This window comes from Dipodomys merriami, unplaced genomic scaffold (assembly GCF_024711535.1).
Source record: "Dipodomys merriami isolate MVZ:Mamm:240054 unplaced genomic scaffold, mDipMer1.0.p SCAF_194, whole genome shotgun sequence".
Classification (NCBI taxonomy): domain Eukaryota; kingdom Metazoa; phylum Chordata; class Mammalia; order Rodentia; family Heteromyidae; genus Dipodomys; species Dipodomys merriami.
The window spans coordinates 1,285,496-1,300,485 of record NW_027203315.1 but is presented as its reverse complement, the minus strand read 5'-3'; the positions used below and the strand labels follow the sequence as shown (position 1 = coordinate 1,300,485).

Here is a 14,990-nt window from a genome sequence, read left to right as displayed (position 1 = left end):
TCAAGGCTAGCACTCTACCAATTGAGCCACAGCACTACTTCTGGCTTTTTTATTTTTGTTTGTATGGTGCTGAAGAATCGAACCCAGGGCCTCATGCATGCAAGGCAGGCGCTCTATGACTGAGCCATCTTCCCAGCCCCTGTCACATCATTTTTAACTGGGTCTTTAGCATGTCTACTTGATTATCAATATACATCATTGCTGTTTCCAAATCATAAAACATATCACAAACTTATCTAAGCCCACCTGCATCCCAGGGCACCAGAAACATATCAAGCCAAACTATTAACATGTTGTGTTGTATATATGGTTTGGATAAGGTTCACAGCAGAACTAGTAGCACTAGCAAGAACATTTGGGGTAGCAAAAATGCTGGCAACCAATATTTCCAAAAATCTGCAGCAGTGGCTAATAGCCCTCTAAACCTCAATAGCAAACAGAGACCCAAACTTATTATACCATAATGGTTATATCAACTGAACAAGCAACATAAGTTAAGGTGATTGCATAGTAATCTCAGAGTATTTATGCAGTTAGTGAGAACACAATTGTTCCTGCTAGAGGCATCAAAATCCACCCCATCCTTGAAAACCATACCCAGGCCAACTACCAGCATGTATGGATACATAACACAACCTTGAACAGTAAATGATACAAAACCATGAAACAGGACAGGTCTCTGATACAGAGGTATGGAATAGAGAGAGGCATTAGTCCAAGTGACCTCAGCAGCAGCCAATTGCAGATGTCAGGCTGAGCTTGCCGAAACAGGCTGACAAATATGGGGGCCAACAAGGTACCACTGATCACTGCTCACTCCTTGAGCCCAGTTGTACAGTGCATATTGGGAGACTTCCACCACCACAACAGTAGACAAGATGTGAAATCCACAGGCTCTCCATAATCCACATGCCTTCCATGGGGGTGGATCATCACAACCACAGGAATCTCTGGGCATAGTGGAACCCATGAGGGGTGCACCACATCTCCTGCCAAAGGAATTCTAGAAGTGTTATGCATGAGCTCCATGTTTTCCATTCATTCACCTTTTCGTCCAGAGGATGTCAGAGCCATAATCTATCCCTGAATACCTTACCATACTTGTACTTTCTAGTTCAGCTTCTAGAACAGTCAATCATTGAGATGAATGAAGGAAGAGGATATAATATTTGTATAACAAATAATGAGATTTACTCTGTGAGCATTGAACAATTCAAAAATAATGTAGGAAGTAAATTCTATATCTACTAGTACAATGAACATAATACTTAGAAATGAATGTTTGAAAAATGTACCCTTGAACAATGAAAACTATGTAACACAGCTAGTCTAGGAAGCGCCCATTTATACCTGATCCTTATCTCCTTGCCTCTCAGAAACTTACTTTTTACTTTTACAGAAAGGAAGAATTATTTTTCCTTCATATTTTATATGTGCTCCAAAGTTGATGTCTATATAGTCAAATGTGCCTCATGATCTCCATTTTCATGAGGAATAGATCAGGTCCACTAAAAGAGGCATGGAGAACCCACACACTGGAGGACTAAATATCAGGCATGAATATTTCCTACACAATTCTTCCCAATCATGATGTGTGGAAAGAATCATCAACAATCACATCAAATCCTTAAGAGAAAAGCATAGGATGTCTGATATGAGGGAGGGAGGCAAAAGATTTATTCCACAGTGTAATGGATACAGTTGGGAAAACAAGTCTGAGGAACTGTAGCTGGCAGAAACTTCTAGGATCAGAGAACAGTTAGAAAATCAAAACAACAGGATATGCAAAACAGAAAAGTAAAAACAGACCGGTTTGGATCAAGTTATCAAGCTTCACATGAACATAGTCCTACCCTGAACTCTATCTCCACCCACATTCACACTGATCACCCCAGACAACCATTTTTGAAAGAGTCTTGGAGGAGGAGTACCATTTTCTAAGAAACCCCTGGAAGGAAACTTTTCACTAGTTTCCTGAAGCAATTAATAAAAGAAAGGCAAGTAGAGCACAGCAAATGCTCACAGACAGTGCCCATGCTCTGAGGTAAAGCCTCAGGACCAACAACAAAAGGAGGGAAAAAAATATTAAAGGAAAGGCAAATTTCATATGCAAATAACCAAAAACTCCTTAAAATTTCATAGAGGAAATTTGGTAGTTTCTCGAAAAATAATGGGTAGAGTTTGACCAATCTATTTAATTCTAAGATTATAAAGTATGTTTACCATAAAATTTTGCTATTTTATTCATATATATGTATATATATAATATGTATTATATATATATATATATATATATATTAGAGTCGGGGGAAATGATCCCAGAATCAATCAGCTAAGTGTATGTAAATACCTGATCTTGTGGCTTGAACTCTGGGCGTGAGCTGTATCCGTGAGCTGTTCTGCTGAAGGTGAGCTCTACACCACCTGAACCACAAGGCCACTTTCGTATTTTTGGTGGTTAATTGGAGAGAAAGCTCATGAATGTTCTTGCCTGAGTTGTCTTTGGACCAGCATTCTCAGATTTCAGCAACCTTAGTACATAGGATTACAGGCATGAGCTACTGGCATCCAGCTGCAAATACCTTTTTAAAGTGAGAGGGGAGAAATTCAAATTTTTAAGGCAAAACAGTGACCTAATTTATATTCAGAGGAACATACTTTTGAACAAAAACAAAATCAATAACCATGGAATCTCATAACCTCAATTACATTAATAAAACTAAGAATTAAAAAGACAAATTATCTAATGATCCTAATACATTTCTTTGTTTTGGTTGATCTCACAATGTTTCAGGAGGTAAACTGATTTTTCAAGAAGAAACTCACCTTAGTTCCCGCACCTGGGAGAGAAAGGTCCCCATGCATCTATGCACACTTAGGACCAAGTGTCTGGTGCCAGTCCAAACCCTGTAACAAGCCCACTTCCTTTAGTTGAATGCATCGTGTTATGGGAATTGTAGTTTCTATTGAGGCACAGATCCTTTGAAAGAGTGGAGGGAGGCCAGGGTAAGGCGCTTGAACCTACTTGGCCACTGTTGGTGTTTTTAGTTTGTAAATTCAAGTTTCTTTCCTTTTGCCTTGCTGCTGGAAGTGCTCTGAAGTACAGCTTTGCAATCCATAGTCAGAGCCAAAAGGAAGAAGCCCAGTGTCTCTTCTTCAGAGGAACTTGGGAGCTGTAACTTGAAGTAATCTGAGTCGCCAGCCAAAGTCTGCCCTTACCATCTTTCCCCAGTCTGAAGTTGATGATATTTTTTGTCTAATGGAATTGTGCTGCCATTAGTACTTGTTCCTGCAGGTGCAAGAAACTGGCTGAGAATCCTCTCGTTCTCTAGACAAGGAGAGTCTAGAGACTGAACCTAGAGATTCTGGTACTTACCCATGTGGCTTTATAAACTAGGTTTTTGAAATTTGAAGCCAATGCATGGTAAACATTCCTTGAATATGTCTTATATAAACATAGTGATCTTCTTTTCACCCTCTGCACTTACTATGGTGTTTGACACTTTCAAAATGGGCCTGGCACAGATATACTCCAATTATTGTGTCTGTTCGTGACAAAGTACAATTTCTCCATTAATATAATTAGTCTATTTTTACATCACTTAAAATGAGAGAGACTGGCTGGGCAGGTGGTTCACTGGTAGAGTGCTTGCTTTGCATGAATGAGACCCTGAGTTTGATTCCTCAGAACCACAGAAGCAGTAAAAGCTGGCAGTGCACTATGGCTCAAGTAGTAGAGTGCTAGCTTTGAGTTTAGGAGCTGAGGAACAGTTCCCAGGCTCAGAGATCAGGCCCCACAACCAACACAAAAGGAGAGAGAGAGAGAGAGAGAGAGAGAGAGAGAGAGAGAGAGAGAGACAGAGAGAGACAGAGAGAGACAGAGAGAGAGACAGAGAGAGAGACAGAGAGAGAGAGAGAGAGAGAGAGAGAGAGAGAGAGAGAGAGAGAGAGAGAGAGAGACTACCTATCTATTTATTCCAATTTAATTGTTAAAATATAATTTGAATACAATACAGTGACCTTGATATGTGTGTGCTTTTCCTGATACTTGAACTCAAGGTCTGGAAAATGACCATGAAATTACTTGGTTCAATGATAATGTTGTACCACTTAAGCCACACCTCCCCTTCCAGCTACTTGCTATTTTATTGGAGATAAGTCTTTCAGACATTCTTTTATCAATGGCTTCATTTTGTGATCCTTGTAGGGATCCATCATGTGCATCCCAGGGGACCACAAGCAGGCACAGGAGAAAGATGATTATAAGGTTTACTAGAAGGACCATATTTCCCAGGAGAGGGAGCACATGCATGTGTCTGTCTTCAGGTAGTAACAGGAGCTGGGGACAGGAAGTTAGGCAGGTACATGCTCAGGTAGGTGTGGGTAGAGGGAGGGAGTGGTCACCAGTATGGAGGGAACTCTAGGTCTGGGAAGAGCTCAAGTCTTGGTGGAGCTGAGGAGCAAAGATGGGGATAATATTAACTTTCCTCAGATCTCAGCCTTCTGAGAAGCTAAGATTACAGCCATTAGACATGAGAGCCCAGTTACAATGTCCTCTTTTAAATTCAGATTATATTCTAATAAAATGAGATGAAATAGAAAACTTGACAATTTTAAGGCAGATTGTTCAGTCACTAATGTGGATGAGGACAGTCCAAATCCCAAAACACACAGAAAATATCCCACTTTGAAATTTGTAACAATCCTCATCTTAAGTATTGTGAATGTGAACACTTACGCTATGATAAATTAACTTTAAGTTTTTCTCTTCTTTTTTTCATTCTAGATGTGAGGCCTGAACTCTGGGCCTGTGTGCTGTCCCTCAGTTCTTCAGCTCAAAGCTAGCCCTCTACTACTTGAGACACAGTACCACTTCCAGCTTTTTCTATTTGCTTATGTGGTGCTGAGGTATCTAACCCAGGGCCTCAGGCATGCAAGACAAGCACTTTACCACTGAGCCACCTTCCCAGCTCCACTTTAATTTTTCAAAGAAAGAAAATATTCTTATGATGTAGAAAAACCCAGTCCTAATGTGCAAACACTGCCTTTAAAAGATTCATATTGTGTTTCCTATCAAAAACAACCTCACTGAAGTAAACAGAATAAATTTTCGCTTTTTGTAAATGTCACTGCAAAGTTCATGTATTTTATATTAACAATTACTCTTGTGGGTAAATGGGAAAAAAAACTGAATGCTGGGAAATAGAATTTCCTGTGTCATCAACCAACAAGTCTAAGCAAAAGCACATAGCTATATAAGTTGTGTTTTTTTTTTGCATTTTATGGATCTATATTTTGGGGTGTATTTTCTGTTAATAGTGTTTAGTAACACATAAGGCTTTACTCTTCTCTGGATTTGTCATTACTGGATACTTTAATGTTCTACTTGATTCAGGAATGTTTCTTCTCCCAAAAGAAGGCTTTATGCTTTTCCAGCCCACCTATCATGGTCTGACCAGGAACTTCTAAGGTAAAATCACACAGGTTCTTTTCTGATTCTCATTTGTCTTCTCTCCTAGCCATGGTTCCAGAATCTTTATTCATTGTCAACAGCAAGAAAGAATGAAAGGATCTCTGATGAGATTCTTTTATTTCTCACTGTTTGACATTCCATTTTATGAACCTAAGGGTGTCCAAGATTGAAGAATAGGAAAAAAAAAGATTCAGCTTCAGGAACATGTTTCTAAAAAAGCTAAAGATGGCTTGGACATTTAGCAGATTATCAAAACTTGCCTTCTAAGTTAAGAGCAGATTTGCTTTAGTTTTTTTTCTCATTTTTGAATGTGAGGAAAAAGTTGTCCCACTTGTTATGTGATTCAATGACACCTAGGAGGTAACTTCTCATGGAAGGTAAAGGTTGGCTAGAAACTGGTCAGACATCACATCCTCATACACAACATTAGCCTATCCTAATGAAGTTTTACTGGATTTGATGAAATAGTGTGTTCAAACATAACTTTGATTGCTGTACTGGCCTGAGTGTGTTATAAGTACTTCAATTGTCTCTGTAAATACTCATGGACTGCTTTGTGGTATTTGTCTTTCTTGAAACTTAGGCTGTATTTTTGATGGTATTTATAGAAATCTCTGTTTTTCTCTAAGGTATGTACAAGTGTAGAAGTGCTGGACCACATTTCTATGTAATTCTATATTAAGTTCTTTTTAGGACTGTTTTTGCCATCTTTGATACTTTTACATACCTGAGAGAAATGTATCAAGGTTCACACTGTTGTCACAACTTTCCTAGCTTTTGTTGGAGTTTGGAAGGATTTTTGGTGTTTTGTTTAAAACTATGGCCATACTAACATGTGGAAAATAGTTATTTTATTGTAATTTTGATTTGGATTATTCTCATGACCATTGATACTACTTTTATATTTTAATCAGCTATTTGTGTATGTCCATTTTAGAAAAGTCTCTTCAATCTTTTTCCTATTTTAAAATTAGATTTTGTAGTGTGGGGGTTACTTGTAGGATTTTCTTTATATTTTCTAATTCAGATTTGTTAGGAATCTATTTAAAGACATATGCAAATATTTTCTCCTACCATGCTTTTGCTTCTTTGTTGATAGTTCTTTTCATTATACAAGATTTTGATTATGTGCACTTAATGTTGTTTGTTTTTTTGTTTGGTTTTGTATTTATTTTTTAATTTTTACTTATGATTTATTTTCTTGGCTTTGTTTTGTTTTCTTTTTTTGGTCAGTTCTGGGGCCTGAACTCTGAGCCTGGGTGCTATCCCTCAGCTATTTAGCTCAGGGCTAGCACTCTACCACTTAAGCCACAGCACCCACTTTGGACTTTTTCTACTTATGTGGTGCTGAGTAATGGAACCCAGGGCCTCATGAATTTGAGGCGAGCATTCTACCACTGAGTCACCTTCCCAACCCTTATTCATTAATTTATTTACTGTCAGTCATGGGGCTTGAAATCTGGGTCTGAGCTTGTGCCTCAGCCCATCAGTTCAAGCCTAGCACTCTACCACTTGGGCCACTGCACCACTTCTGGCTTTCTGTGTTTCATTGGAGATAAGATTTCACAGGTTTTCCTGCCCAGGCTGGCTTTGAACCATGATCCTCAGATCTGACTCTCCTGAGTAGTTAGGATTACAGGTGTGAGCCACTAGAGCCTGTCATTTGTTTGTTTGTCTCTTTGTTGCATGAGTCACTTTTGGTGTCTTATTTAAGATTTACTGTCAAATCTAATGCCATAAGGCTTTCTTCCTCTCCTGTCTTGTCCTCCTCCTTTCCCGTTCCCTCTTTTTCCTTTCTCTCCACTACTCTCTTGTCTCCTCTTCTTCCATCTTTTTCCTGACCTTTGGCTTCCCTTCTCTCCCTCCTCCACTCATTTTCTTTTCTCTTTATGTCTGAGATGAAGACTTGCCAGTTTTCACAAAAATTAGGTTTGTAATTTAGAAACACATGTAATACACATACCTCAGACTCCACCATAGCTTTCTAGAGCTGCTATTGGAGCTTGAACTCCAGGTCTCACAGTCAGTCAGCTTCCTCACTCACTGTTGGCACTATCACTTGAGCCTTTCCTCTAACCTGTTCATTAGCTGCTTAATTTGAGTTGTCTATCTAGGCTGGCTTCCAGACCTCAGTTTCCTCCTTAATAGTTAGGGTAAAATGACAGTCTTGAGCCAGAAGTGCTTGTCTTGTTTTTTTTAATTACCTCAACATTTAACATTAACACTTAATTGGATACTACAATGAAAGGATTATTGTTACTGGTTTATGTAGAGTTAATATTCAACCTAAACTGAAATAGTTTATCTTGCAAATCAAGTGCTGTATTAGATTTCTAAAAATTGTAACTGTTCTTCTAACAGTGGTAGGTTTTCATCACCAAGCAAATCGTTTATGCTGGATGTATTTTTTATTATTAATGTACTTTAATATTGTTATGGAGGTGATGCATACAGAAATTAATAAATTCTTTTCATATAGTAACTTCCATTCCTTCACTCTCTCCCAATCCCTCCCTCCTGTCTCTATGCTTGAGTTGAATACTATATTCTCATGACCCTATTTCCCTCAAATTCTATGGCTCTGCCACCACCTCCAGAAGATACTCATGGGAATACACATTACATAATTGATAGCAATTGTTATGATTTTACAACTGACCTAAGACAGTTGCTCCCTTTAATATTCTATACATCATAGTAATAGCATACATTTGATATAGATCCATTCTAGTTTCTATCTGTTTTACTGCTAGATTATTAGAAATATATTATTGAATTTTATTGTGTTTATAACATAGATTCCTTTCTCATATGATTTCTAGACAATTTGTCTTCAGATCTCTTCTCAGTGTGTCTGTCTTGGTAAATATAACACCATTGTGCTTTATAAACAGCATTTAGGTAAAGATAATGCCTTCCACACCTTGTTTGTCTGGTTTTTTAGTCATTAAGAGGAGTACTAGAGGCCGGGCACCAGTGGCTCCAGCCTGTAATCCTAGCTACTCAGGAGGCTGAGCTATGAGAATCACACTTCAAAAGCAGCATGGGCAGGAAGTCCATGAGACACTTGTTTCCAATAAAGCACTAGAAAACTGGAGGTGTTGCTGTGGCTTAGGGGGTAGAGCAATCACGTTGATCTCAAGAGCTGAGGGATAGTACCCAAGCCCCAAGTTCAAGCCCCACGGCCAACAAAATAAAAGTGCAGTACCAGTTCTCCAATCATAATGATAGATTAAAGAAATTATCATTCTTTGGCCTTTTAACCATGTCTTTGTAGACTTTACTTTTCAGCATAAAATTTTTATTATATAGATTTATGATATACCTGTTATTATCATTGCTCTGTATCTGTGGTAACACAATTTGTGCTGATGTTTATTTCCTCTCATATTATCAGTATTTGTATTTTTCATTATCAGTATTTGTATTTTTCATTATTGATTTTTGCTTAGGGTATCCTTATATTGATTTATTTTGATTTCTTGATAATTAGTGTATATCTCCTTGAATAGCTTATTGATATTCATGAGTGTATTTTCTTCTATTCAAATCAGACATAACCTGATATATTTACTATTTTTACATTACAATATAAACATGGTTTCATTTTAGTAATTACTTTGCTATTTTTTATTTTTGTCTCATCTGATACTTGTTTTTCAGTTTGCTTTCATATCACCTGCACACAGCCTACTATACAGTGCAAATCAACTGTTATATAACCTCCAGGCAATCTTCTATACACTGTAAATCACTTCTGATACCTACTACTATTTAAATCCTCCTAAATAGTTGTTATACTGCATTGTTATTAGGATAATGCCAGTTTTTTCAAAGACTGCATGTTTACTATAGGTGGCATATTTTTCAAGTATTTTGGTCCTATGGTTTGTTGAATCTGTGAAACAAACAACTAGGTAAGGCCTAATATACTCCTATGAAAATGGTAGTACTGGGGCTGCAAGGTGGCTCAGTGGTAGAGTGCATGCCTTGCATACATGACGCACTGATTTCCATTCCTCAGCAACACTTCAGCAGAAAATTCATTGTGACTTATCACCAATTAAATGGCAGAAAACTAGAAGTGACATTCTGGCTGGAAGTAGTAGCATGCTAGCCTTTAGTGAAAAGCTGAGGGAATATGCCAGGCCCTCCCTGAGTTTAAACCCCACAGCCAACAATTAAAAGGAAAAAGAAACAATCCCAAACAAATGAAAACCTCATTACTTATTCATTGCCTTTGTTCCTCTTTTTCTTTCTATTTGTAACTGAATACTTCCTGTCATTCCATTTTCAACTTTTTTTTTTTTCACATTGGGGGTTGAACCTTGGGACTTGCACATGGAAGGTGGATGCTACATACCAACCTATTCTTTCTTCTTTTAACATAAAAAAGTCTGCTTATAGGACAGGGAAGTTGGCTAAGTGGTACAGTTCTTGCATCCCATTAATGAGGAGCTAGGTTCTATTCCTTAGGTCCACATACACAGAAAAAGCCTGCAGGAGTGCTATGGCTCAAGTGGTAGTGTGCTACCCTTAAGCAAAAGCAACTCAGGGACAGCACCTGAGCCCTAAGATCAAGCGCATGGACCTGCAAAACAAAAAGCCTGCACATTTAAATTAGTCAATGCTTCGCTTGCAATCTAAAAGATATTACTTTCAATCACTTTAGATCTCTTTCAACAGTATTGTCGTCCTTTCCAGTGAGTGCAGGGGCCACACAAACAACTGACCTTATGCCTCTGCTGTCACTTATAAACTAGCTGTTGTACAACAGTATGAATCAACAGATACATTTCTGCCCTTATTATTTTGAACATAATGGGATTTGTAAGGTTAGGTAAAAATTAGCGAAGGAAACCCTTCCTTTTCACTTATTTGTTGTGATTCTAATGGATATATCTTGTTGTATGCTCAAGTCCCACACTTGTCATTTGAGTTCTCACTGAACTACTTTTCAATTTGTTTTCTTCATAGGAAATACACATACACACACATCCTGAAGAATTTTTACTAGGTCATCTAACAATTGTTTCATTACCAATTCTTCTTATCCACAAGCAATTGTGTCATTTACTTAGGACAAGACTATTACATTAGGCCACTGATTTCTCTTACAGGTCTCTGTGTCAGTCAACAGTCACCCTGCAGGAAACACCTGCACACCTTGGCCCATGGTGCAGGTGCCATGCTGTGCTGGTGGTGGACTGATGGGGAGCACATACCCTGCTCTGGGCTTCTCACTCCTGTCCCAAGGGCTTGCCAGGTTTGCTGTTGCATGAAGATTTTGGCACTGCCCTCCTCTCCTCAGCTGGCTTCCTACCAAACTTTTCTTTTGTGTACCTTCCATTTTGACTTCTGGCCTAGACCATGAGCCCAACCAACTTTCACCACACCAGATGAAGTCTCCACATCAAACATTTGGTAACAAATATTTAAGTTGAAATGAACATATAAAGTTTTGGCTGGTTTTGCTCAGACCCCATATACAAGTGAGGCAAAAGATGGTTGGCTGTGAATGCTCCAGATAGTCAACTACTCAAAGTACTGAGACCTCTATAATAGGGATTTCATACAAGTATGTAAATGATCCAGAAAAATGAAAGAGAATTTTAAAAGAACTTCTCAATTCATTGAGGGAACAGAAAAAATGTACACTTAATGTTAATTTAATTTGGGGAGGAAAAATGACCTAGAGCTGGACAAACATAAAGATATAAGTGCTCAAGGTAAAGCAAGGGGGCCTTGGGTGGTCCCTGAGGGTCTAGTGAAAATCCTATGATAGCCTTGTTCAGTACCCACTGTGCTCAGTATCCCAGCTTCTGTCCCTTCCAGTCACTCTGAGGTGCATCAATCCAGGTTAACCTGAGGAAGAAACAAGGGTTCACCTAACATCTTGTTCTCTAATTGGGATCAAGATTGAGTGGGAATTGGAGGTTCTTGGTTAAATACTGAGATCTCTGGAGAGCAAACTCTTCAGGGTCCTGACTTTGAATCATATTAACTGCCCCTGCTGATGATATCAGAATATTCTCTAAAATAAATATTACTTTATTTGTATACTTTATCCAGTAACATTCACTGAATGGCTACTGAAAATAATCTAATTTAGAGCTGAAATATTCATACAAAAGCAGAACTCTTCTAAAGCCTCAGTTTGAAAAGGGCTACAGCATGAACCATGTGGTAGGACCCTTGACATTCTGAAAACTTATGTAACTTAAACCACTCTTCGTGATTGTGTTTAGGGTGAATATGTAACTGTCATAGTTCACCACTTCTCTTCTGAGGACATAGCTTTTAGAATGAGCGAGACTAAATATCCTCTCATTCACCCCTGGGAATGGCCTTGAAATAAAGTGCAATCAGAAAGGGAAAAACAACAAATATGCTTAAACTCATCTTTACAGCTCAGACTGAAAAGAGTTTTTCTCTTACATCTATGTGCACACAGCACAAGATTACAGTCTTCTCGTTCAAATAAATTGGTATTCTGGGACCTTAAATCATCACTACGTGATTCCTTCTTTTCTTATGATACTGTTTCAAGTATACTGAAATATTTGGCCACTATTTGTATGTTGAAATCTCTCTTTGAAGGTCTCATTCCGCACTTTACAGATGTGGACCACATTGTCCTGCATAGTATCTTGAACCTCTACAAGGACTTATGAACTAGTCAGAAACATAAAGGTATGTGCTTGTGGATTCACTTGACAAAAGAAACCAAAATATTCGTAAAATCTATCATTACCCTGGCTTATAAGACATTTCAATATCAACCTCAATTGAGGAAAATGACTGTACACTATCGAGGACTTTAGGCTTAAACAAGAATGGTAACTTTTCTGCACGAGGGCCAAAATCACATTTTATAAAATATCTTCCCTGGCCTTGGAGTTCTTTCTACTCAGAGGCTGGGTACTGTCCCTGAGCTTTGGTAATAAAGGAACAAAAGTGTTGACAGTCTATCAACTTCATTCACAGCACTACTTGTGGGAAAATTGGTGATAATTGGCCATAACAATTTTAAAGCAATTCCTACCTAGTTTGCCTTTCAATTGTGATCTTCAAACCTCATAATCTTGAGCAAGTAAGAATCCTGATGTGAAGCACCAGTGCCCTGTTAGATCAGGAGATCTTAACTACTTGATCCAAATAGGACTCATGGTGTCCACATAACCGGATATAAAATTCATAACATCATATAGCCATATGCAAAGGTCCTTTTGCAATCACTTGGTAAAGGACTGTTTACCTATCATTGGGTAAACCACACCCCAATTCTTCCACTAAATATTTGGAAGAATGTATTGGTTACACGTACCTCATTATTGGTCCTCAGGTTGAATTCAGGGGCAAAAATTTGTGAGGCTTCCTTTACCTTCTATACCAGATGCCCTTTAATATCACTGATTTTTCACCTTAGGGTCTTGCTTCTCTGCCTGGGCCTTTCAATACACTAATTTTATAATTACATATCACAAGTAGCAAAAAAGATAGGCACATATAACCAGAGCCATGCTTTTATTGGCTATGATACCATTTTCATGGAGCTTTTGCATGGGATGGCCTACAAATACTATCTAATTTCAGCTTTCTGAGTAGTTAGAATTCCACACATGAGGGAGTGTAATTGCTCATTTTTAATTGCTGGTCTGAAATGAAAAGAGGAGAGGAAAGATTACTTTACCAATTCAGTGAGCATTAAGTCCCTTTAATTCTGAATTCAAGCAAAGTGTTGGCCAAATGATAATAACAAAAATAATACAAAACATTAATAAAATGTTATCATCAGGCATACTTTTAATGAATGTGGTATGTTGGTTCATAATTTGAGCTATATAACAGGCCTAGGTAGGACTCCAGTCTGTGAACCATCCCTTCTCAGAAAGCATACAGTTTGTAAACATGGGAGAATGAGCGATTTCCAAATGGAGAGAGAGAGAGAGAGAGAGAGAGAGAGAGAGAGAGAGAGAGAGAGAGAGAGAGAGAGAGAGAGAGAGAGAGAGAGAGAGAGAGTGGTACAAATAGGAAGGCCAAGGACACAGGTGCCTCCCAATTCCATTTTTTTTTACTAGGCCTCTGTAGATAAGCAGAAGGGTTTGCCTGGGAAGGTGGCTCAGTGTTAGAGCACTTGCCATGCATGCATGAGGTCCTGGGTTCGATTCCCCAACACCACATAAGCAAAAAAATAAAAACAGCTGGAAGTGGCACTGTGGCTCAAGTGGTAGAGTGCAAGCCTTGAGCTGAACAGCTGAGGGACATCACCCAGGCGCAGAGTTCAGGCCACAAGACTGCACCCCCCACCCCAAAAATGTAGAAGGGTGAACAGTATGATGGAAGGGGTTAAGTGAGCACCTAGCGAAATCTTGCAATGTGAACTCCACTGTCCTTATATTGTAAATGGAATCATAGGCAGGCTTTAAGGATTGCTTTTTTTATTGTGAAAATACTGTAAAGAAGAGTTATTATTTTTGAACAATTGAAATAAATACTGAAATTGTTGAAGCCACAGGAAGCCTGAGCTGAAGCACTGAAGGAAACCTCCTGTTCCCAGAGAGAGATTTCTTCAGAAGAGCCCACAGGGCTCATGCTTTGGTTTTTTCCTAGCTTTTATGGAGGCCAAGATGAGACAATCTCCTTTGAAGCCAGCTCTGGCTGGTTCAACTCAGTTCCTCAGTTCAAAACTTCCTATTGGGGAGCTGGGGAGGTGGCTCAGTGGTAGAGCGCTTGCCTTGCATGCATGAGGCCCTGGGTTCGATTCCCCAGCACCACATAAGCTAAAAGAAAAAAGCCGGAAGTGGCGCTGTGGCTCAAGTGGTAGAGCGCTAGCCTTGAGCTAAAAGAGCTGAGGGACAGCGCCCAGGCCCAGAGTTCAGGCCCCACGACCGGACCAAAAAAAAAAAAAACTTCCTATTGGCACAAAAACTGTCCTTCATGAATGTGTGAAAGTTTTGCTCTTCATGTAACCAAACAGCTCTAGACATATCTAGAATGACTGGTTTATATAGGATCTGGAGCCTTGGTCTTGGTTTATTAATTAAGTTCTTTCTGATGTAACAGAAATTGTTTCTAAATGCCTCCAAGATATCTTTAATTACATAACTATACAGTGGCATCTATCTTGGCTCTAGAAATGCTAAATTTAGCTCAACCTTTCTGTTTCGGTAAAAGAGGATAGTGTATTTGTTCGAAGACACATTATGGTAGATGGAATACTGGAGTCTATTTCATAGCTAGCAGTCTGCAAGCAGCCTGTTGTAACAAAGACATGCAGTCCACAAATACACTTAGACAGCTTGGAAACAGGACAGAAGGGGGGGGGGAGAATAAAAAAAGCACCGAGAAACCAATCAGCACCAAGAGAGTGATGAATTGGGACACTAGGATGACCAGAGACAAACCAGGAGAAAGCACACAGGACATGATTACAGAGACATGTGGCATGGTGTCTGGTGCCACTGCTGGGCCAGCCTAAATAGGGCCTAAGCAGGAGGCAGGTCTACAGGAAATT

The 14,990-nt window shown here is 38.9% G+C and overlaps 1 protein-coding gene and 1 non-coding gene across 2 annotated transcripts in view; one reads left to right on the top strand and one right to left on the bottom strand.

Moving 5' to 3' along the window:
- Positions 1 to 14,990, bottom strand: part of LOC138831380 (zinc finger protein 558-like) — a 37,440-nt gene that overhangs the window by 21,170 nt on the left and 1,280 nt on the right. The gene's annotated exons all lie outside the window — the stretch shown is intronic.
- On the top strand, positions 14,182 to 14,250 carry Trnaa-ugc (transfer RNA alanine (anticodon UGC)). Its single transcript has one exon. It is a non-coding gene; the product is annotated as a tRNA-Ala (tRNA).